At 43.9% G+C, this 23,871-nt stretch overlaps 1 protein-coding gene across 2 annotated transcripts in view; it reads left to right on the forward strand.

Annotated features, from left to right (window-relative positions):
• Positions 1-23,871, forward strand: part of Galnt14 (polypeptide N-acetylgalactosaminyltransferase 14) — a 222,558-nt gene that overhangs the window by 35,515 nt on the left and 163,172 nt on the right. The window lies entirely within an intron of this gene.

The following is a 23,871-nucleotide window of genomic DNA, read 5'->3' on the forward strand; positions in this document are numbered from 1 at the left end:
GTGAGACACACATGCACACCAGCCAGCGCTCAGTGAGACACACATGCACACCAGCCAGCACTCAGTGAAATACACAGGCACACCAGCCAGCACTCATACTTTTGGTGGTGTTTGGGCAGCCCCAGCCTCCTGTGTGGTTCATGCCAGTGCCTGGACAAAGAGGTCTCTATGCAATGCAGTTCTTGATCCAGGAGTCCATCTGAAATCCCCATTTTCCTTGGTTTTCCACAGCCTCCTACATAGCTGTGCCTATCCTGTGCTCGGGATGCTACTGTAAAGTAAGGGTGGGGAGTTTTGTCATTAAATGGTTGGATCTTTGCAGCCAAAAGTAAATAAATAAATAAACAAACAAATAAATAAATGAGAATAGAGAAAACATATCTTGTTTATGGATAATAAAATAATAATAATATTTAATATTTAATAATATGTTCATCTTTATGCTAACTTAAAATTTAATGAAAACTGAAGGTTCTATGAACATAAAAATAACTATATATTTATTTTAAAATTCAAATGAAAGAAATTAAGAACACCCAGGATATTTTTGAAAAGCAAACAAGCAACAAACAAACCAGCATAGATGGATTGTCCCTTGATCAGTGCAAGAGTTCATTATGGTAGCTCCCTACTGAAACTGTAGAATAGGCAACCCAGAAAGGGTGCCAGCACACACAATCATTCAGGATTTGATAAAGATGGCATTATAAGTCAGTGAAGGGAAATATTCAAGCCTATACAATGTATACACCAGGAATAGAGATCAAAACGAAAATAAAAACTTTAGAAATAGAAACCAAACCAGGGAAGTTCTAGCAGGAAACAGAGAAGACCCTTCGCACCAAACCTGAAATCCTAAGCTTGCTTAGGGGAGAAATATCTAGATGAACAATTGGGAAAAAATCATCTGAGTAGCAAAAGGAATCTATATAAGTAAACTAAAGTGATTGTTGACAAAGAATTGATCACCTTAATAGGTTGCTGGCTACTTTTGTGTCAGCTTGAGTCATCTGTGAGAAGGGAATCTCAACTGAGCAAATGCCTCCGTAGGATGGGGCTGTAGGCAAGACTGTATGGTATTTTCATATTTACTGATTGATGGGGAAGCACAGCTCATTGTGGGCAGGGCCAATCCTGGGCTAGTGGTCCTGGGTTCTATAAGGAAGCAGGCTGAGCAAGCCAGGAATCAGCACCCATCCATGGCCTGTCCATTGGTCCGTGCCTCCAGGTCCCTGCCCTGATTGAGTTCCTGTCCTAACTTCCCTCTATAATAATAAACAGTGATACAGCCGTGTAACTGGAATAAGTCCTTTCTTTCCCAACGTGCTTTGGTCACAGTGTTTCATCACAGCAATAGTAACCCTAACTAAAACAATAGGCAAAGAAAGATTTCCAAAGAGACAAAAAGAAAAAAAAATCTGTTGATAGTAATGAACTAAATAAAAAAAATCTTTAATAAGAAAAAGAAAATTAGATAAAAGAAAACAGGAAACTCATTGAAATAAAACATGTACGACCATAATTGTACTAAAAGATATATTCAATCTGCTTACCAAATTAAAACCCTGCAGAGGGATTATTATTTATAGATAACTTTATCTGCCCAGCTGATTGATAAACAAAATAAGAACCCAATGCTGTATAGTATATAAGCTTGTTATGTATGTAATATTGGCGCATTGTCCTGTGCTGTTTCAATTCACTGAGAAGCTGACTCTGAAAGCATGGTAGGGATCCTGGAAGTGGGGTCTCTTCCCATTTCAGACTGAAGCTTGCATGTCAAAGACACTCTACCCCGAGTCAGGCTCTCTTCCTGGCTCTATGAGGGGAAAACAGTGAACAGCTAAGGAGAGAGGTGACCCTCTCCTTGGGACCTCCTGCTGACTGCCTCAGTGGGGCTTCTTGGATGGATTTCTTTTTTTCCTTTTTCTGTTTTTTATTGAATATTTTCTTTATTTACATTTTAAATGTTATCCCTTTCCCAGTTTCCCCCTCCTCTCGGAAACCCCCTATCCCATCCCCTTCCCCTTGCTTCTATGAGGGTGTTCCTCCCACCCACTCCCACCTCCCGGCCTACACTGGAGCAACTATCAAGCCTTCATAGGACCAAGGGCCTCTCCTCCCATTGATGCCTGTCAACGCCATCGTCTGCTACATCTGCTACTTCTATTTACTCTTCGGCCTGCTCTATATTTAATAAAACCAAAACCATGGCAATTAAAGACCATACAGAGCTACACTATACCAACTTTTATATGAAAGGAGGCTAAGGCATGAGGGACTACAGAATTAGAATAAGCATTTACACTTATACCCCCACACATAGGTAGTTTAGAAAGATACATCACAGTATGACCATAACTCAGCTTTGGGAGAGGTGATGTGAACTAAGGATGAACAAGACTAGAAGAGAATCTGTTTTGAAAAAACATATGTTGTATTATCAATAGACTTCTCACATATTCATTAATATATTTATGTTTCATGACAGATACCACCTCCCCACCCCACCCCCATAAGAAGTTATAAAAGAGCTTCTGTTAGAACCAAGTGTCATTTTTCCAAAGCCTTCTTTGTCCCTGATATGCCATGGAGGACAGAGGCAGAGCGCCTCAGAGTGCACGGCAAGTTTTTCCAGGTAAAACTCAGTGTCTTCTTGAATCAGTAACTTTTATTAGGCTGTGGAGTGTTTTGTCTGCAGAATGGCAGTGCATTCGCTGAGTGTGCAGCTTGCACATCCCCTGAGGATACTGGATGGATCCGAATCAAGCATTAGATGCTTGTTTTGCAGGTTTTTAAATAGAGACATACAATGTGATTGATACCAGCTAGAGATTACTCAGTTCTCAATTACATTATCCTGGGAAGCTCTGATCTGAGGGAGCCTAGGACATACAGTGTTAGAGATGGAAGACATCCTGGAGAATAGCAGTGACCCCGCCTCATCTCACCAGCAAGGAAAGCCTGCAGAATGGGGCAGATGTTTGGCTGATGCATGCTGACTTCAAACTATGAACTGAAGTTCTGAGCACCAGTTCTGGATTCTTTGCTACCTGTCATTTCCTCTGTATAAAAATTTGTGGCCCAACCATTGCTCTCTGGACAGGATGGCATTAGAAATCCTTAGCATTGGGAATGTGAGGGTCTTCTCGGTCAGACTACAAACACAGGAAACCTGACCCAAACACCCTAAAACAAAAGAATTACATCAAGCAACTGAAAGGTATAGATCACAACTTTGCCCCATTTACAACAAAAACTTCTATTCTCTCATAGTCTATCATAATCTCAAAAAGTATGTTGTTCAATATTTTTTCTCATTTGTTTGATAGCTCCATGACAGCAGGACCTCATATGGCTTGTGTAGGTATCTCCCATGCAAATATCATGTATACTAAACTCAGTAAATACCTACGGAGGAAGTCATCTCTCCACTCTGGAACTACAGGGTAGGGGACAAAGCAAGCACATGGCTTATGAGTGGCAGGAAATGTTCCTTCTGAGAAGATGTTGAGGTCTGGCAATGGATATCAGTGCCTGAAAGTCAACAATTATCCTCATGTGTTGCCAGATTTTCAGATAACTAACCTGCCTGCCTACCAGACCTCCCTTCTCCTTCCTTCCTTCCTAGTTTTGAGATGAGGTCTCCCTATATAGTTGACCTTGAACTTGCCATCCTGCCTTAGTATCTCCTGTGTTGGAATTACAGGTGTGTGGTACCACACCTGGCTTAGGTAATCTACATTTTTGTTCTGTAGAAAATCTCATCACCATCATCTTTCTTCTTTCACTGAATTTGTCCCGGGAGTCAGGAAGATCCTTCCATAGCTGGGATTAGTTGACAAATCTTAGCTGAGCAGTAGGGTTGGAGACTATCTGGCCCCACGCAGAAGCCATGAGACTTTCCCATGTCTTTTCCAGCTGGAGACCCATGTCTAGTTCTTCTGGGTTTAGAGCCACAAATATGCTAATAGTCTCAGCAATAAGAAATACAATTTTTGAAGGATATATTTAATAGTATATAACCAGACTGCTGTTTGGACAAGGATCCAATGTGGTAACCCAGGGTTCTGGGCTCCCCATTTAGACCAAACTGGGATTTGGCTGGATGTGGTTGTGGCAATATGTTGGTAGATGTGTTTTCCCTGTGTTAATATTTGCATGGTATTCAGGACAGGGTTTTGTGCAGGTCATGTTTCACTGGAAGACTTCAGAGAATAGGACTGTTACATTTTAAGGGTAGAATCTTGTACAATCATTTATCTGACTGTCAAATTATGCTTCCATAAAGTAGAGATAAATAGGGACACATTCTCTGTGTATCTTTCAGGACTGATATGAGATCAAATGTGACAACACACGGGTAAGAACTTTGAAGACTGTAATGGACAAGACCAAAGTTAATCTCTTAATGTATGTTAATCTTAACTTCATAAAATTATAGAGCTTAAAGATCTTCAGAGACAAAAGCTCTCAATTTTAGAAGAGGAAAACAAAGTGACAAGGTCCTTGGCCAAGGCTGTATGCTTAGAAAGCTGAGGAAACTGTCTCCCAGCTCTTCTGAGAGACACGCTGTGTGTTAGGTAGAGAGGATGATGTCCAGCATCATATGGCCACATTCTAGGTCCCAGAAACTGAATGAGGCCAGTTGCTTGGAGGAACTCAAGCCTCCAGATGGCATTAAGTTATTTAGTAGCTGATCTTAAAATAAGGAGAGTATCCTGGGTGATCTGTTTTGATCAAAAGAGTCTGAAGACAGAAGGAAGAGGCAACACAGGGTGTCAGAGATGTGATAGGAGAGAGACTTGGCTCATTGTTGCTGGCTTTGGTGATGGGAATAGGTAAGAAGTCATGAGTCAAGGAAGTGGCAGACTTCTAGAAGGTTGGAAGGGAAGGAATGAGATCCTTCCCTGAAGCCTCAGAAAGCACATGGCCTTTGGCCTGGCTTAGTGGTGCTCACTATCTTTTTCTAGCCTTGGATCTCTAGGCTAATACAGTTGTGCCATTTTAAGCTATGAAGCCTGTGGTCATGGGCAGTAGCAATGAGAGAAAATAAATACAGTAGCCATTTCCCCAATAGTTGTGACGACTAGGCCCAGGCAGGTAAAGAGCCTCTTCCTCTGTCACAAGTCTTTTCAACTGCTTTGGGAATATTTTTCTAGGGGAAGAGCTTGTGTAACAGAAGATCTCAATAACTGTTCTTGAGACATAGCCTAGGAAAGATTAATGTATTAAATAACTTGTATTAGAAATACAATTTCCCCTTTAAAAAAAGGTTAGTGTGCTCTCTCCACAGAGGCCAAGAACTTTAAATCTTTCATTGACCTGATGTCATCATTCCTTGCCCCAGTGAATAGGCAAGTGACATTTTAGGGCCCTGGAACATCCTAAGGAGAAGCAGAAAGTCAGTGGCCAAGGCAGAGATCACTTTTGTAAAAATGAGAATGGAGACTGGGTCACACACCCTTCTTTGGACGCCCCCTAGAGAGTCTCTATAGTGGCATCAATGCTGGACCAGAGCACCAGTATGGTAAGGAGTTAAGAGCAGAGACCATGGGGATGCCAACACTCAGCTTACAGCTCTTGGGAGCTGGGATACATTATGTGCATGACAGGAACAAGGCAGAAATGAGTAGACCCTAAGAGCTGCCTGGGGCCCTGTGACCCTAGAGTGATTCTGCCTTTATTATTTTCCCCACTCTTATTGTAGTTTTAGTACTGGCATCCCTTTGACTTGATGCACTGTTGGTACTCTGTGATATAGCTAGAGTACTGTGGGTTCATTAATTCAACTGTTCCTGGGACATATTCTTTGGTATAGACTCATCCTCCTTTTTATTTTCATAAATAATATGAAATAATATATGGCTAGCCCCACACTGTGGCCATGATCTGGTATCTGGACCTATGTGCTCATGGGAGAGAAGAGCCACAGCCAGAAAAGACAATCAGGATAACTGCTTACATCATTGAAGCAGCAATACAGGCAGAACTCAGTTCCTCCTACACTATCTCTTACCCCAACCTGAGAGCCCCCTCTAGAGAGTCTCTATAGTGGCATTAATGCTGGACCAGAGACAACTCATATCTTTCAGTGTCAAGATCAGCTTCATGTTTCTTGGAATAATTTACTTAATGATGTACTTTCATTCTCCCTTTACAAATAAGAAAACAGAAGAAGCTGAGAGGCACCTGGTGACTGGGAAGTCTGGCATATGGCATAGACTGAATCAAAGGTGGCCCAAGGCCATCTTCTTGATGCAGCAAAGGAAGTGATGGGAACATCTGGCTACATGTAGCTCATGTTCAATTTCTATGGCTCTGGTCTCACAAACAGCTGTGCCCCCCGCCCCCAGTGGGGCAGGGTTCAATCTGAAACTGAAACACAGAACTGACCTAGATTCGGTGGCTTTCCAGTGAATCACATGCTTGAGAAGCCCTCTCAAATCCCGCTCAGGTTAGTGAGTAGGACTCAGAAGAGCCTAGCAGAGGTGGTGTTCTAAACTTAAGGATTTCCTTACAGGAGGCAGCAAGTTTGTGAAAGCATTTCTTAGTCCATTCACAATCCACACCTGCTGGAAGCTTCAGAAATAAAGTGATGTATACATGATAGGTAATAATAAGAAACGCAGCACTTGTCATTTGTTAACACGCTATTCATTACTCTTCAGTACAGCGTGGCGTGATAGATTCCTGTTATCTGTTTCCTAAAAAAGAGAGAAAGATGCAAATACGGTATGCGCACGTGACATGCTGTATCTATGGTCTCTACTTGGGAGGTTCAGTCTCAGAATCCTCAGACACCACTTCTTAGAGAGGCTGGGGCCTCCCATGAGGTAGGCAAATAGAATCCAAGGCTCTCAGGGTTGGAAGACATGAAGGGCAATGCCAGGTTATCAAGGTTTGAGCTCCTTCCTCCAAAATAACATTGCCTAAAAGGCTCTGAGTTATAAGCAGGAAACTCTATCTTAAGCTAGCTAGATATTATTGGCACCATACTAATAGCATAAATACTATAAATAGTATTGCAATAGTATCAATGTGATACTATTTTGTAGTAATCCTTAAGTGTTGTCATGGTACCCAAGCCTCAGGAAGAATTTGAAGCCAGAGACTGCAGGGCTGGTGGCAGTTCAGAGGGACTTTTTGCATCTTGCCTTTCTTCCTTTTCACTCTGTAACTGCTTTACTTCTCTTTCCTACAATAGAATCTTCCTGTGCCCCTCAGCCCACACTGAGCTCCTCACTCCTCTGCTGGGCAGAAATGTAATATTCCAGCCACAGGCGGAGGGCCCTTCTCTCTCCTCACTGTCTTCTACCTGACTTCTCAGGGTCTGAGATAAAGAACCCTATTAGACATAGCCAGAAACAGAGACTGTTCTTGGTCCAGTGGCTGAGTCAGGTTGTACAAACATGGCATCCAGGAGCCTCCCACTGTAGATACTTAGGGAGGTCTTTGCAAGGTTAGTGTTTTCTAAATAGTCACCAAACCCCTGCTCCTATACTGTGCGTTCATGGTCGCAGCAGCACGCTTCCCTCCTCTGACTGTGTGTAATGGCAGGCAGCTCAGGTCCTGGGACAGCCCGGACTGCCATGGTGCTTCTTTCTCTTGGGTTGAGAGAATGTTCAGCGCCAGGTATATTGACTGGTTGATTGATTGATTGATTGATTGATTGATTGAACTGTGAAAAGCATCCTTCCAGGCCCCTGTTACCATAGCTCTGGGTAATCCCAGGCACCTTTTGCTTATTTACCTGACCTGATCTCTGTGCTGCCTGAATCCTGGCACATTTCTGATTGCCTTTTGTATTTGATTCGTCTCTGCCTGTGACTCTCCAGTACATACTGGATGTTGTTATTCTCTACTACACCACATTCATACTTTGGAATCCCAACTCCTAGTGTGACAGCACTAGGAGGTGAGGATTTTTTTCAGTGGTTAGATCATGAGAGTGATCCCTTAGAAATGGGTTAGCACCCTTCCTTATAAAGGCCCGGAGAGCTCTTTAGCCCTTCCATCTTGTGAGGTTATAGCTAGAGGAGGGCCGTCTGTTAACCAGGAAGCCTGTGGAGTCCAGAGCTATGACAAGTACATCTCTATTGTTTGTGAACTACCTACTTGGACTATCCCAGCATAGCAACCCGTGCATATTAAGGAACTCTCTTAAAGAGGGCAAGGAATAAATGGAAGGTGGTCTTGGGGCAAGTGAAGAGATGATCTATGTCAGAGCTTGGCCATTTCTGTTTTTATTAAAGAACCAATTAGTGTTTCTGGCTTCCTAGGCCATATGGTTTCTGTTGCAGCTGCTTAGCTCTGCTGATATGGCACCAAGACAGCACATTCGGTGTGTGAAGGAAGGGGTATGGCTGTGTTCCAATAAAGCTTTATTTATGGACAACCTAATTTAAATTTCATATAACTTTATGTGTCAAAATATTCATCTTTTAATTTTTTTCTAACCAATTAAAATGTTAAAAACTGCCCCCTCTGTTCATCTGTTGCCTAAAAACAGGTGTTGGAGAGAACTTGGACTTTGGGCCATGGTTTGCCAAGTCCTTGTCTGCCTCCTGTAATTAAGGACCCTGAGAGCCTGTCATCATCCATGGGTATGACTTCCTGCTGCCAGGCCGGAAGCATCTCTATTGCTGAAGGTCGAAGACATTTCCTTTATGAAAGAGGGAAGAGGAAAACAGAGTCTGTCTGAAATATGAACAGATCTTTTGGAGTTACACCACAACGCTTAAAACTTACGTCTGAATTAGCACAGCTTTTAAACCCTGAAATCCACTTGCCAGTTTGTAAAGCGTGCATGCTTCAATTCCATCCTTGTATCACTTGGAGGCTGATTTTTTATGTTATCTTCATTGATGAGGAGAACATTCCTAAACGATGACAGCCCGAGGCACCGTTGTTTGGCAAGAGCTGGGTACTTCACAGATGAACCAAATTTTCTGTTCCCCTACACTGTTTGAAGTGAGGATCATTTACTGGGCATTTACATATACCTAGAATTCTGCTGGAGAAGAAATGTAGAGAACAGAATGTAGCCTCAGGCTCAGGGAGCATAAATGTCAGGGGAGGAAATACCTAAGACCATGGCTGTTTTCTTTTGTTTTTGTGCTTCTTTTTAAACTATAGTGGGAGAATATGACACTCTAGGAACTCACAGGAGGACCCTCATTCAGCCTTTCCCTGGACTAGCAGGCCTCTCACAGGACACCCAGAGGAAGAGGAATAGGTTTGATAATGCTGTGTCTGGAGATAATAGGAAATTGGAACAGTGTACTAAAGCCTGGGGGGAGGGGATGAGAAGGGAGCAACCTCATCAGATTTGCCTGCCTGCTGTGGCCTGGTTGCCAAGCAATAGCATTCTCTGGTCCAGTCCTGTTTCCTCCACTCAGAACTTTGATGATTGTTAAAGATGGTGTACAGTAACTTCAACTGAACCTGCGAAGTCCACTCAGCTCCCCTGCCGCAGGCCGGTAGGGCCCTTGAGAACAGGTTTCCTTTGCTCTCTCAGCCGTAAATGAGATCCAGCGCTGGGATGGAGTGGAGACCCAGTTGCTTGTTATTTCTGGGACCCCTTGCATGAAATGTAGGCTGCAGAGCATCACCTATCAGATGGGGTGGGTTTTGTTTCATTAAAAATAAAACAGAAAACTCTTTGAGCAGTGGTGTTGAAGAAAATCTGGAGAGCAACCGTCCTCCTTTTCCAGGGAATGTCAGGATGTCCAAGGCAGAATTGATGAAAGAATTTTTTGAAGCAGTCAAGAAAGAAAATGGGTTAGGCTTCAGGGAAGTTGACATAAGAACTGAGAAAAGGAAATAACGCCCCCAGCCCAACATGTCTGTTCCCAGAAGCAGTGGTTCTGGTGGCTAACTTTTAATAGCTGGATTTGCTTGAATTGTTTTGATCCAAGCTGGTTACTCTGTAAGAGAAAATGGTGACAGACCAGTGCCCTTCTTCTAGTTTAAAGTGACTATTAAGTGTCCTCTGGGGCCATCACCATGTCACTGTAGTTGGGGGAGGAGGGTCTACAGGAGTGAATGACAAGCAAATGACTGCCGTGTCTCTCAGACTCAAGTCCAGCAGAAGGGTCAGATGAGAACACCAATTAAGCGCAGGACCAGGAGGAGGTGACAGATGCTTAGGAAAAGGGAGGCGCCCTAGTAGAGTAGAGTAGCCACCGGAGGCTTTCTGGGAGGAGAGCTTAGAATTTAGATCAGTGGAGAAAATTAGAAAGGTGTTTAAGGAAAGGCAGACAGCAGGCGATGAGACACCCCCTCACCACTACTAAAGGCAGTCAGTCTCCATTGAGGAACTTCATTGTTCTTCTTCATTGAGAAATTTGAGCCTTAGATGCTGGGTTACTCATCTTTCCTCCACCAGACCTTTATATCTCTGACATCCATATCCAATTGTTTTCTCCTCTGATATTGATGGAGGAGGTACATCTTCTCTGATCTAAAGCTTTCAATTCTCTCCAGAATTTCATCTTGTTTTGTTCATAGGGCACTGGCCTCCCAAGTCTACTACTTCTGCTCCTCTCCCCCAGACACCAGTTTCCTCTTTTATGTTACCACATCATTCTTATAGTAGAAGAATACCCCCAAGCATCACTTATTTTAAAACAACTCTACCCAGTAGCATATAGCCTTGTCTTGGTCAGCTCTAGTCATAACAATGCTTCTCTACAATAACCACAATAGTATACAACAGACATGTAGGTCTATGTGTACTCTAGGGTTCTACCTATCTAAATTCGACTCCAGTTATAAGTAGTGAATGTTGCTTACCCTTCTTCATCCAGAGGCTGCCCAAAGTCTATTCTCATGAGAAAAGGCATGATGAAGAAGGCGCAAGCTCACTTTCAAAGCCCTGTTCTGGCTACACCTCTACTCCCATTAAGCCATGTTGAGTCGCTGGGTGGAGCCTAGCATTCATAGGTAGGAAATAGAGCCCATCTATGGAACTTCAGGAGAAAGTATTTGCGGAACAATAATCATCAACCTTTCCTTGATCTTATGTCATGTTCTCTGTTTTTCTTGGTGGCCAAATTGTAGAAATGATTTTGTTCACAGGGTCTCACTAATTCGTCACCATTTGCTCCTTTGTCTCGTCCCAGTGGTCTCCACACCACCATCTGCACCCAGGCTTCTCTTCCCTCTTAGTCTTTTTGGACTGCTATAATAGAATGCCACAGACCAAGTGTTTACATATAATACGTAACACAAGTGCATTTCTTGTGAGGCTGGCTCTTGGGGACGTTAAGAACAAGGTACTAGTATATTTAGTGTTTAGTGAAGGCCTGCTTCCGGGTTCCTGCTATTTTACTATAACCTCTGGTGGGGGAAGGCTGAAAATAAAAACTCTCTGGGGTTCCTTTTATAAAGATGCTAATCCCCTTAAAGAGGGCTCCTAATAACCTTCTCAAGTCCCCACCTTCTAATGCTATTACATTGAAAGTTAGGTTTGAATAAGCTTTAGCAACAGGGAGTTGGGGCACTTGGTACAGTGAGATAGGAGGATTGCTCAGAACTACAAGGCTAGCCTGGGCTATATAGTAGGTTTCAGGCCATAATGGACTACAGAGTGATTCACTACTGTGAAATAATAGTGAATGAACTTGGGGGACACAAATAAAATCTATAGCAATCATCTCTGTTGTTGGATCAGTAGATGTAACTTGTTCTCAGTATATCTTCTCCACTCTCAGAAGCTGCCTCTCCCTATGCAGTCAATTCCTTTCTCTTCTGGGTTTTATGATAATACTAAGCCCTACTTTTCTGTGCCTCTTAATCCCTTGCCTTTTTTTCCTGGACTCCAGTCCAGTGGTGATGTATCTAAGGACTTGATCTAGAATTTAAGAAAAATTTAAGAAAAACATGTGGTCAGTCATGGCAGGGAATGGTGTGGAGTCAGGATACAATTGTCTTCTCAGTCCAGGACACAGGCTCCAAAAATCTCAAGGTCTTCCTCCAGGGACCTACTTCCTCCCATGAGGTTCCAACTCCAAGAGGTTCTACAAGCTCCCAAACCAGCAGCAGCTGGCTGGCTGTAGGGGGATGCTCAAATACATGAGCCTAGAGGATACATTTCACCCTCAGATTACAGTAGGCCTTCTTGGCTGGGGTAGCTGAAACCGCTGACACAGAGCCACAAAGAAGCTGAGAACTACTGTGTTAACACCTTTCACATGTTGTTAAATAAAATGGATTCAGCTGAAGACATTACTAAATTGAGAGTGCCTTTTCTTCTGTGTGGCTCCTTAGTTAACATAAAACAGGTACACTCAAGTGGGTTGGTTTCCTTCCATTCTTGAAGAAACCACTAATATCCTTCATGGAGCTCCTCTCCTAGTGGCTGCAGAAGCTGAGATTCAGAGGGATGGAGACGCCCTCAAGGTCACATTCTTCATCTGTGGAAAGGCCTGGGGAGATGGGAAGGGAAAGGCCAGGATGTTTGGGAGCTAGACACTGTCGTGATATAGAGCCTGGCTGTGAAGACATTGCAGGGACCTGCTCATGGGTGGTCCTTGGCTGTGGCCTCGTGCTGGTTTTAGGGATCTGAAGACTGTGATTCTTAGAAGGTCGCAGCAGGCTGAAGACTCCCTATCTGAGTCTGTGAGAAAAAGGTGTGGCCAGGAGAAGAGGGCGGTCCCGGTCATAAAGGTCCTACAGTGGAGACCTCATGGCCAGGTAGATTTGATGGAGAGCTTGTGGCACTCATGGATGGGAAATGGGTGCTTCAGTCTGAGAGACAAGGAAGCCCATAGGCGTTAAGGAGAGGTCACAGTCACAGCCACAGACACAAGCAGGAAGGAAATGGAACGTTATGATGAGATCCCTCCAGTGGAGTGGGTAGGCAGGAAGGAACAGTGTGACAGAGGCGGCTTGGGGTGGAGCAAATGTTTCTGGCTCCTGTGGCTTTGAGTCAATTAGTGTCCAGACTGGGGTGCCGCATGAGATGACAGCCCTGCTTTAACTGGTGTGGCTTCTACCACACTCCCGTGTCTTGCTGTGGCTGGGAGTCTTTTATCTCTTGACTCGATGTTGAACTTTCCTCCCACTGTTTTGGGGAGAGTTTGGAGTCCCTGGAGCTTAAACTGGAACACCCAACTCCCTACTCTGGAGCCTGATTCACTCTCTGGCTAGCCCTCGTGTATCTGATGTCAAAATGTTCAGGAGGTCATGGATTGCTTTTGGAGATGCCCAAGAGATAAGAGACTAAGGAGTGGAGACCTCTAGTCAGATTCCTGGTTAGACAAACTAGTCTGACATGGTTACATGGAATCAGGAGTGTGTGTGTGCGTGTGTGTGTATGTGTGTGTGTGTGTGTGTGTGTGTGTGTGTGTGTATGCATGCTTTCATGCAGGTATCTTTATCTGTCTATGGTTCTGGCAAATAAGGAGTTCTTGATTTGAATTATGTCTCTGAATCCTCTGGCTGGCTAGGGCATTGAGGGCTCTTCTCAAACCACAAGTCATCCTGCTTCTGATATCTGCTTTCTGTCAGGGCAGACTCCCAACTTACCAGTTTCTGTGGTTTCATGCTTTCCTACTGGTGGTTCAACACACTGACCTTATCTGTCTTATCTCAAAGGCTTACCACCTCTCTCAGCCTCAGTTCAACATGGAGACTGCTTTCTCTTGGTAAGTTGGAGAGTAGCAATGCATATTTCCTGGCTTTCTGTTGTGATTCAAATGAGTACCAAATGTGAAAAAATGCCTCTCATGGGGCTGGGCCCAGGCTCGTGGGTAATATGAATTACCCAGGGTTGAAATTCTAGGTTGGAGGGGAAGGCTGAATTGAGAAAAATGGCCTCTGAATCCAAAGTTCTTTATCCTCTATTCTGACATTTGTGTGTGACCTCTAGAAATCTCATGTCCTAAATCCCCTCCTCTCAAAGCTACCAATCCCTGATCTCTCAGGCTTGCAGCAAGCTTTTGATGAGTCCTCTTTATTTTTACTAATTTAGCTTTCTCTTGCACCATGTGGCGTAGGCACCAAGGCCACATAAATGCCATGTTCTCGTATGTCACAGGAAGGATGGGCATAACCTGGCCTGGGGACCCAGCCCATCAGGCATGCTCTGGCATAGTAACATTTAATCAGGTACCTCGCATTTCTAGGAGGAAGCAGACCTGAACCCAGTTGATTCAGATTCTGTGGCTTGAATGGCCCCCGTGTGCCAGGCTTGCAGTAGTTGCTGGGCAGAGGTGGGAAGTGGGCACAGAATGAGATCAGACAAGCTCCAAGGCCCCCAGGGTCCCCAGACCAAGCTGTCTTACCATCTTCCTGCTACTGTCTGTTTTCTTTAACTGGATTTGACAGCAGGAAATGATTAGACTGGACAGCTCGTTAAGGATCATCGATTGACTACATCCCCATCATCAGGTGCTTTGAAGAGAAAAGCCAGACCATGGTACCCATAGAAGAGTACTCAGTTCTACTCCAGGGAGATGTGTTGCCTGGCTCTCTGCATCTTCCAGTCATTAATCCCATTGTTTGTAAGCATGTAAGCCTGCCTACAGATTCTACTCTGATCCATGTTATGATCAGCTTGAAAATGGGTGGGATAGGGCAGGCAATCATCTCAATATACCTGGTTGTTTCTAGGTTTATCACTAAATAGCCTAAATCCTAGAAAATGCTGGGTAAACTGAATAAATCAGTTACCCATCATCATTGCTGTCAACACTGTTACCAATCACCACTGCCACCACCACCATCATCATCACCACCACCATCACCACCATCATCATCACCACCACTACCACCATCATCAGCACTACCACCTTTTTCTTCACCACCATCATCACCACCATCATCATCACCACCACCACCACCATCACCACCACCATTTTCTTCACCACCATCATCACCACCATTATCATGACCCACCACCACCACCACCACCACCATCATCTCTCTTTCTCTTCATCCCTTTTATATTTTCCACATTCCAGTATGTTTGTCACAAAGTGAGTCTTCAGGAGGTAGACCATACCCTCTAGAAAGCTGAGGCAGCAAGGTCAAGGGCATAGTTCATTCATACTATCAGCCCTTCCATTTTTACATTTTCTTAACACCCAACTTATGCTTAAGACTTTGACCAACTCTCTGTTAAGACTCCCTTCAACCTCTGATCCTGGAAGTTGGTTTTCTTCAAGCATCTACTTTGTCCTAGTTTGGGCTGTAGCAACATCTGGGACTGTGACTCTTTGGTTGTCAGAACTTCTGATGATTTAGGCCCACCTTGCTCTTTACCTCTCTCATGACAAACTTCTAAGAACTTGGAGTGTTGCACTTAAGCTCCTACAACAGGATGACCTTGAAAACATCTCTCTTAATCCTATGAGACTTGAGTGACCCACTCATGCTACCTGCCATCCAATGCTCCTCTTCTGGTGTATCCCCATTGGACAGAAAGCATCCCTCTTCCCCCTATTGGGACTGTCTGCAATCTCCTACCTGCACAGAACCTTGTCTTGTCCTAGGTACTGGCATTCTTGGGACTTCTGCTTAACTATAGCTGATGCTGGTGGTTTTATTAGGATGGTCTTTGCTCCTTGCCCTATTAACATGACACGGGGTTTATATAACCTTTTAATATCAGTTTGAGCATCCTATAGTTGGGAAGGCAGATAGACCACTGCGAATAACATCTTGCACTCCAAAGGCATGTATAAGTGACTTTTGGATAGGGTGGGCTCGATTAAAATCAAATTGATTTAAATCATGATGTGAATCACTAGTCAGAAAGAGTCGATTAAATCAATACTTTCCCTTCAAGAATGCATTCAGTTTTGATACAATTTTAATGCACAGGCTCCCCAGCTCTGACAGAGATAGATGCGGCTTTCATTTTTAGAAGTTACATAGCATGCATTTTTAAGCTGTGATTTATTTTGACATTTTCTTGAATCAATTTTGCAGCCACGTCTTGAGTTTTGAGTGATGACTTGGTTATTTTATTTACCAAAGCTAATCAAACAAATGTGTATAATTTCCTCAACAAAATAAGCATGTGCACTTTCGAATGTTTAACTATTTCTGGCTGTAAATGTAAAAATGTGTTTTTGCTGAGATAAATTAGACTGTTTCAGACAAACCCAACCCCAAACACTTGTGCCAGTATATTTTGGGAGTTAACCCAGTCTTTACCAGTCTTTACCATCCTACTGCGCTTATTTACAAGTGAGAAAGGAAAGGGAAGCTTTTCTACACGTACTTCCAAACTATTTTTAAGGGTAGACTGAATTACAGTCCCCTTCTTTGAAAAGCATAGTTCTTCCGTGCGAGCAGTAGTAGCTGTGGTTATAGACGTGGCATCTGTCTTACTCATGGTTGTGGGTCTCTGTGTTTGACTGCCGCCAGCTTCTGCTATGACCTTCCTCACGCCTATTGGCACCTCCTGTAATGACCTGAGCATTTCCATATCTGAAACAAAGTTTTCTTTACTAGACCAGTTGGACTTTATTTTCAGAAAGTGTTATTACATCAACCCCAAATATTTGGTATCAGATACTGTCTTATTGCCACTGAAGGGTATCCTTCCTGCAGCCTCAGGATATTGGGAGGGGAGCTTTCCATGTTTCCTAAGAGACCTGGTGAATGTGTGTGAGTTTAGGGACATGCTGGTATCTTTTCCTGAGCCTCATGTTGTGTTCAACCCCGTGACTTCTCCAATCAAGACATAGCTGCATCTATTTTCTAAAAAAGTGAACCTACTTTTGATCCCACCTTTTCATACACCTCTAAGCCATCAGTTCTCAACCTGTAGCTTGTGACCCCCCCAGGAGGCATATCAGATATTTTTATGACGATTCATAAAAGTAGCAAAGTTACACTTACAAAGTAGCGATGAAATAATCTTATGGTTGGGGATCACCACAAAACAAAGAACTGCATTAAAGGATCACAGCATCATTGTTCTAGGAGAATAGAGCCCTAATCTCCTTGGGGAGAACATGGGAATGGCCTAGTCGTGTCTTCAGATGAATTATTTAAAACCTAAGTGGACCACATGGGTCTCAAAGCCAGGCAGGACCACATCCTCTGAGATACCTCGAATGGGATGTTTATCACAATCATTCCTGGATTGGATCATTTCTTCCTTTTATATTATTTCATGCCAACTGTTATTTTCCATTTCTTTAAAGAAAACAAATGTAAGAACACAATTTTCAGCTACAAATGGCTCCCTATTGCTCCTTTACCGCTGTCCTTTGCTGGACTCTTACAGACAGGTGCTCCAAGCCCAGTGGAGTGGACACCACATGGTTCTCAGCTGTGGTTCTGAAGGTTGAGAATAAATACTTTCTTTAAAATAGTAACATTTGAATTTTACACAAGGAAGCAATGTAAATATATCCCTTGTGTGGCTTGGGTTGTGAGTATGCTATACATTTCTTAATTATGTGAGTATCTTAAATTTTTGGCAAGGGTGTCCAGCATTTTACCCAACAACCTCATTGTCCCCATTACTCAGGCTAATGTGTTGTGTTTTGTTTTCCGTGAAACTTTAAGGTGTTGAGTACCAGTCTGCTTATCACCCTTCGATTAATCCTTTCACTGAATCGTTTGCTTTTCTGTGTCATACTATCAAAACAATAATCTTTTTGATCAGCACCAACTTTGTGCCATGCACAGGTTTTATTAACATGTACTCTTACATCTCTTTGTGTGGTTGTCTTGATACTTGCATGGCTTGTGCCTGCTTAAGCCAACCTAGATAGGTGCCAGGTCTCAGGAGCCTTGAAAAACCCAGAATCTCTGGAGGAAGGAGCAGTGGCCTGCTCTGATCTCCTCTGGACATAGAAGGACAATCTTATATCTGTAGGTCTACCAGAAGTAGTAGCAGAGATTGGGGTGTGCAGAGCAACATGAGCTATGTGGTGCTAAGGAGATCTGTGGCCTAAGGAATCTGGGGAATCACTTTGCTGGTGGTGGGGACCTCACCTGGAAGTCATTTGCTCTAGATGTATGGGTTTCCAATAGAGTGAGAATTGCTTCCTGTCTGTCTTGTCCCAGTTGGCTCAGGGAGGCACGAGCCATGCAAATGTCAGGACAACCACACAAAGAGACATAAGGGCACATGTTAATGAGAACAGTGCATGGCACAAAATCAGAGCTGCTCAAAGCCCTTGGCTCAAACAAGCTGGTACCCCAAAGGAGTAGCCAGCTAAGTCAAATAGGATAGCATGCATCTCCATGTTTTATTTTTTTCCCCCAGAATTAAGAATAGCCTTATGCTGGTGTCTGAATTGCTCCGCTCCCTCTGAATCCTATCCTTGTATCCCAAGCTTATCTCCTTCTCTCCAGGCTTTGGAGCAGCAGTGCCCTGAAATGAAGCCCATGCTGCGTGTTTTTCAATGGTCCTGAGTTTGCAGTCCTGCCATCCAGTGCCTGGCTGCTCCTGGCCTGGATCCTGTCCCTGGCCCATATCACAGAAGCCTGCGCCATCTCTGAAGTTGCTCTCCAGCCTGTGCTCTCACCAGGCTATGTGGTGGCGATGGGTTTTCTTGCTGTACCCTGAGTGAACAGTTCAGCCTCCAGGGCCTAAGAGTTCCCTGGTGGAGTACTTCCATAGGGCTGTTCCCCAGAAGTTGTTATCATTTGGCTCTGTGCTCAGGGCTAGTGAAACTGATGGATCAGGTTCAGTGGGTGGGTCGAGAAATCTTTAGAGACTAAGCACACTGAGCAAGGACTGCTTTCATGAGAAACTTAGCTCTCAATCCTGTATTGTCAGGCCACTGGCATGGCTTTAACTCTGAATACACCTTCTTAGTAACCTTAAAAACAATGGGGCTTTCTTATCAATCTGTGTTCTTTTAATAAGGCGAACGCTGATTAAGGTGGGGGCAGGGATGACTAGGTGAGTTTAGCATTGTCTACCATTATCAAACCTAATTACCATCTTGAAAACCTTTCTGGAACTCTGAGAGTCATCCACGAATATCATTACCATTCGAGTTTTTTTCTTTCTAATGAGCCTGAACTTTCCCTGCCACAGCTTAAGGCTGATACTCTTTAGCTGTTGTCCCTATTGACTAATGAACGTAATTGGTCCCGGGCTTTTTTCCAGCCTCCTACTTTTAGACCCAGCACTGTCTCTACTGAAGCCAGTCCTTTCTCAAGATCACCCTAATCCTCCTTCAGGTTCCTATTGCATTAGCACCCATCTCTCCTGGCTCCAGCTGTTTCCGCACCACCCCCATGGCCTCACCCTTCTGAGCCCCATCCACCCTGACTTGTGATTCACAGCTCCATTTGTAACCTGGGACCTAATTTCCCCTGCACACTATGTGATGAATCTCGATCAGGTGCCTCTGCAGTGCACAATTGTCCATTGTCCTTGCCTTTAACTGAGAAGTTACACGTTCACAGGGGAGAATAGGAATGGGATGCAGCTACCCTGCTAATTACAGAGCGAAACCCAAAGGTAATGTGTTTGAGTGAGGAATGTGTGTGTTTTGCTGGTGCTCGAGGGGGAAAAGGCTGTTTAATTAGAGATGAATAAGGAGGCAAATCAAGATTTCTGGAGAGGTTGAAAAGGGACTTCTGGGCATTTTCAACATCGTTATCAGAATGATTTAATTGTTTATCATTTGTAATTTGAATTTCCAACTTGGGTTTTCATTTGATAAAGGAACCCTTCCACTTTGGAGGTTAGTAACAGCAATGGGGATGGGGAAACAATATCTTGAAAGAGGAGAAAATGATTTTCTATGATAACAGAAAGGAAAAGGAGACGATCGAAGGACACTGATGCCAAGCCAAAAAATACACTACCCGAGATGGCAGGAATTAACCTGGGGTAGGTTGATTTCTGGATTACAACTTCCCTTCTCCCCAGGTAGAGAAGAACAACTGGATGTCTCTGATTTCGGAGAATTCACCTTTTCCTTCATACGGTAACTGCACAGGATGACGCATTTGCACGTCTCCTGTTGTGTGAACCTTAGCTATCAGGACCTCAAAAGGCATAGGTGCTATTTTCCCACACTTTCAGGTGACATCTGGCTGTAATGAATGTAAAGAAGAGGAGAATCACTGAACAGGACAGCTCTCTAAGGAGGTGTGTGCAGTATCACATCTCTGAGCCCTGCTACCAATTGTCTTCTTGGCTCTTCGAGCTGTCCTTCATACATTGTGGGTTCTAGGGCTGTGGGTAACCCGGACTTGCTATAGTTAAGACCACTTTGGATAGTCAGTGGATTGATAGAGCCTAGAAGTGAAGAAGTACCTACTGTAGTAAGTATCAAGCATCAGGTTGAGCTTGGGGAATGCTGCGTTATACAACTTTAAAGTGCATCCAACGTCCAGCCTCTGGGTTGCCTGTGGCAATGGATAGCTATGAATGTGGTCCAACACCAAATTATAAACTTGCTTAAACTATCATCAAGTATTTAGGGAAGGGGCATCTTTATTTTGAAATTTAACAGTTCTGTTTTCAGTGCTGATGACCTGTGTAATTGATGTTCTCATGTTACAGTGTCCAATTGGACACTGATTGCAAGGAGCTCAGTTGCTGTGTCTGAGCTCCAGCCCATCAATCTTGTGCAAAAAAATCCTTTATATTTTCTCACTAACTCTTGCTTATGCATTTAGAACCTGTTAGAGTTATAGAAAACAGGATAAAAGAAAGGTGCCCACCCCCAGCCTTCCAGTACTGAGGGTAGAAGGAACCCAGTACCTCAGGCATTCCAGGCAAGCAGGGTGCCACTGAGTTGTATCCAGCAGCCCTGAAGTGGGTCTTCTTACTGTGTGTGGGCTCTGGACTTCTGCCAGCCTTGAAGTGAAGTCATGTTATTCAAATGGAATATTTGTGATTCAATAATCAATTCAATAGCAAAAGGAAAAGAAGCTTCCTGCCAGTCCTGATGGAGTAAATCACCCTGAAAGCAGAGCAGCAGCTCCTAATAGCTCTTGTAAACAAGCTGTCACTCCCAGGGCTGGGCCCTGGCCAGCAGATGCTCTCCTGACTCCTCTCTGCTTCTGGGAAGTGCCTGATATCCAGCTGTGACATGCGCTCTGCATCAGTCAAGAGATACTTTTCAGACCGCAAGTCTCCAGGACCCAGAGATCATTTCTGATTGTTTCCGGCTCACTCAACAAACCTTTTAGGAGGCTTCTAGGTAGCTGGAGGCTCAAAGCTGTGTGAGGCACATTTGCATGTCGAAGATGCACAGGGAATGGTCAAAGCGGGGAGGTCCCTGATGTGTGCTGAGTTTTACATGTGCTATGGCCGAGGCTCCTTCCATCTTCCCCCAGTAAGCTCCATTCAGAGGTAAGGAAACTAAGGAATGCAGAACAATGACTTTTCCAAGGTCACACAGCTAAGAGTTGGACCCAGCACTGACCCTGCACAGCAGTATTACTTAAAAACTCTCTTTCACAAACTGCATGTAGATGTGAGGACCTGAAGCCCAACACGGTAGCACATATCTGACATCCAGCATTTCTATGACAAGATGGGAAGTGGAGAGAGAAGAATTCCTAACAGCTCAAGGACCAACTAACATGGTTGTAGCAAGTGAATAAACAGACCCTGTCTCAAACATGGTGGAAGGCAAAGCCTGACTTCCAAGTCCTCTGACCTCCACAAGTGAGACTTGACACTTATTATCTTCACCTCTGTCCCCAGCCACATAGATCATACAACTGCCCACCCCTGCATACACATAGATATATTTCAACAACCAAAAACTTCTATCTTCTCTAATGAGCCTGCACCCTCTCTCTATTTCTCCTTCACATAATTCCTCATCCACATCTACTAATTCCAGAATCCCCACTCAGGCAGCTGGTGCCAATGTAAAACCCCACTGTGTCCAGAGAACTTGTATCTAAATAGTAGCCAGTGAAATAGAAGAGCTTTCCAGGGATGAAGCATGGGATCTTGCATGCCACTAGAGAACCTTATCAGAGTCACTGTCGTCTCTCCATTAGTTAAACTGGCCTCTCCTTTTGCCTACAGAGGCCCACGAGCCTTTAAAATGTGAATCTGATCAAATACACTCTCAGCCTTTATATGGGACAGTCAGTCCTCTATAGGCCTCTAGAGGTCAAGTATGAGCTGGCTCCTCCCTCACTCTCTGACCTCATCTCTTCCTGGTCTTTCTTCTCATCCCTCTACTCCAGCCCCATGCAATTTGAATTCACAGCATGTCCCCTCCCAGAGTCTTGTAGTTCCCTCTTCCCAGAGAGCAGTAAATGTGGCCTCTAACTTCATTTTATTTAGAAGTCCCTTCCCTGGTGTAAACCCGAGTTTCCCTTGTCCCCAAGCTGATTTTTCTACATAGGAGAGGTACTTTATCCATCTCTATGCTAGAATACATGCTACACAAAGGCAAAAGCTATTGCTGACTTAATACACTATGGTCTATGACCCCTGCCTAGAGCTGGATGTAGTCAGCATAGAAGAAATACATATCTTTAAGGCACATCCTTACAAATAATACATCTTCAGCCCATGAAAACTTCCAGGCATATGTGAAGTTGCTAATGTCATTGGGACCACATGAAAATCCCATGGAGGAAGCCCTGTTGATATTTCTGTTTTGTGTAGAGTGGATGTATCTCTTAGCCAGTGTCACACAGCTGCTTAGTATTGGAGCTGGTTCATGTCAGCTCAGATGCCTTCAAACCCTCTTCCTGGATGACTAATCGTTGCCATCACTTCAGCAAGTAGGAGGAGCATTTTCTTTGCATGTCCCCTTCTGGTTGATGGTATTTTGCAGATCTTTGATGTTTCCTTGCCTGTATTGTCTTCTATGGTCAGGGCCCAGGTGCTTAAGAGCAAAAGCAAATGTATTGTGTGTGGAGAAAAGAGTGTAGGAATAAAGCACAGACAGGCAATTAACAAGCTAGACACAGAACAGAGAGGACAGGTATGGTCACGCCAGGAAGAGCATTAGGCTTGGAGTCTGCTGGCTTGTGACATGGGTTAGGCACATCTCTACATGGGGTCTTACTTCACTGCTTCCCTCTCTGTTTCCCGATGTAAGAGGATGTAGGGGAAGAGGAAATTCACCTTGTTTAGGGATCTAGTTGAAGGACTGTTTGTGTCATTGTCTTGAGACTAAATGTTTCATAAGCTGCCCCTTTTCTAAGTATTCCCATCTGTAAGTCTGTGAGTCCAGTGGGAGAGGGGCCAAGGAAGGACATTTCTATGTAGATCAGAGTAAGGCTTGTGAATAAAGAAGGTGAATGAAGAGGGATGGGCGGGACCAGAAGGAGGTGAGAACACAGGGAAGTGAAGGTAACCATGAAGGTAAATCGCAATGAGCAGAGGAGAAAACACATCTGATATACATATGTGTGTGTATGTATGTATGTGTGTGGTGTGTGTATGTATGTATGTATGATGATGTGATGTGTATGTGTGTATATGCATTATGTATATATGTATGTGTATATGTATGTATGGTGTATTTATGTTTACAAGTATGTATGTGTGTGACATGTATATGCACATAATGTATTATGTATGTATGTTTGTATTTATGTATGTGTATATATTTATGGTGGGTAGTAGGGCTATACAAATAATCATGCTAGATTAAAGTGTCTGGGAGTGAGGGAGAGAAAGTGGCTGCTCTGGGCTCACTACAGGGACCACACTGTGTCTGCTCCTTTCCACCCTGATAGGCGCCTCTCTACCTTGAGTCTCCATTTTCTGTGTTCATCCACACATCTTCATCTCACCTTTCTTCTGCCTCCCCTCTCCCCTTCCCTCTTACCCTTTCTCCATTACAGCCTTAATGTTCCCTGGGCAATATCCACCCTCCACCCTTCCCACCTCCCGTGGTGTCTAAGTGAGCCCCGATCCCAGGCAGGGCAGTGTCCTAGGAATATGGGCAC

Source organism: Mastomys coucha, unplaced genomic scaffold, assembly GCF_008632895.1.
Source record: "Mastomys coucha isolate ucsf_1 unplaced genomic scaffold, UCSF_Mcou_1 pScaffold6, whole genome shotgun sequence".
In the NCBI taxonomy this organism is placed as follows: Eukaryota; Metazoa; Chordata; class Mammalia; order Rodentia; family Muridae; genus Mastomys; species Mastomys coucha.